At 37.6% G+C, this 1,645-nt stretch overlaps 1 pseudogene; it reads right to left on the reverse strand.

The window, feature by feature from the left end:
* Positions 1-233: 233 nt before the first annotated feature.
* On the reverse strand, positions 234-1,474 carry LOC109676234 (BRO1 domain-containing protein BROX-like; annotated as a pseudogene).
* Positions 1,475-1,645: the final 171 nt, after the last annotated feature.

The raw sequence follows: 1,645 nt of genomic DNA on the forward strand, positions 1-1,645 counted from the left end.
AATTCCAGCCCCACATACACTCATTAGAGGCATAATAAAACCTTTCAATTGCTGTTCCGATTGAAAAGGAGAGTCTAAAAACAAAGCATGAAGTATCTCTATATTAAAAACCAAGAATAAATAAACTGAAGGCTGATTGCCCCAAATCTAATAATTCTCTATAGACTTCAGGGAAATCAATCAGGAAATATGAACTGTATCTATTGCAGAGACATTCTAAGTAAATATTGCATTTAGGAGATGTAGCATCCAGTGTCCCTCTGAGGTTTTATGTCTGGTTCTTTCACAGCTATCATTTCTTCTTGGGCACTCTCATTCTTGGGTCTCTTGGTGAAATCAAACACAGCCAATGTCTCTGGTGTCCAGTGAGCACTCCTAGGAGGAAATTCAAAAGTCACAGGCTCTACCAGCCCATAGTTTGCTTTCAAATGATGAAAAAAATTTTTCATAATTTTTTTTCAGTTGTAGGGCTTCTGTTGGGATTTTCTGAAAGTAAATAAACCCATTTTCTCTCTGACATTCTAGGGTATTCTTCACAAGGTTCTCAAGCTTCTTAAAGAACAAGTGTCCTCAAGGTTTGACTCTTGGTCCTGGTCCTTTGGTTCCTCCATATTCTTTGCATAGTTTTTCTGCCTTTGTATATACTTTTCTTCTTCTTGGAGAGACTTGATTGCTTCAGAACGTTTATTATTACCCAACAAAGTCTGTCCATAGTAACAGTAAGCATAAGCTGTGTGGAAACACATTTTCAAGTGTGGAAATCTTCTCCATTTATCAGAATATGGAGGCTTCAAACTAAATAAAGTATGATCAGCTTTCTGATGGAAATTGACTGTTTCATATGACAGCATGGCAATCAGTCTAGGAGCATGTTTTAGTTCAATTTCCTGGGCAATTGTTACTTCTTGAGCTTGACACTGGATAATATGCTTCTATGAGCTGGGCCTCTAATTCTCTTCCCTCTTCTGGGGAAGAATAATAAGTTTTGGAATATGACTTTCCTTTAAATGTTTAAAAATCCCAAATGCAATTTTGAAGGTTAGATGAACTTCTTTTGCTTCATCTTCTGATGTTTTCTTTTCAAGCCAGTCTTGAAACACTTTTGGTATACCATAAGGCTACCTTAATATCCCATGGAATTTAATTCAAAAATAGCATTCTGCTGTACACTTGTCACCTATCCTTGTAATGTATTAGTTCACCTGAAATTTTGAATGTATCTCAATTTGCTCTCCTGGGTAGATTCATGCACTGAATTTATGAAATATTGTAAAAATGACAAGTACAAATCTGCTGCATTCCTCATCATTTCTGGATTGCACCTCAAACCAGCAAACAATTCAAGGAGTTGTGTCCTGGATGATCTCAAGTCATTTCAAATTTTGGAAATAGAGGGGCCAATGACCATACTACAGTAATTACAAGAGACAGGAACTATAGCTTTTAATGGATTCCTATGAAACGAATGGGTCATTTTTCCAAGGGGGTTCAGGGGTCTCAAAGTCTGTAAGACACTTTTCCTGAGGGAAGAAAAGCAACATCAGACTCCACCAGCAAGAAAAACGAGGGAAGCCTAGAACCAAGACTACTGAACTAAAGCTACAGGAAACCAGTTCTGCAAGCCAGGGTCACATGATCTGTGGTC

The sequence above is a fragment of the Castor canadensis genome, chromosome 1 (genome assembly GCF_047511655.1).
Source record: "Castor canadensis chromosome 1, mCasCan1.hap1v2, whole genome shotgun sequence".
Taxonomy (NCBI): domain Eukaryota; kingdom Metazoa; phylum Chordata; class Mammalia; order Rodentia; family Castoridae; genus Castor; species Castor canadensis.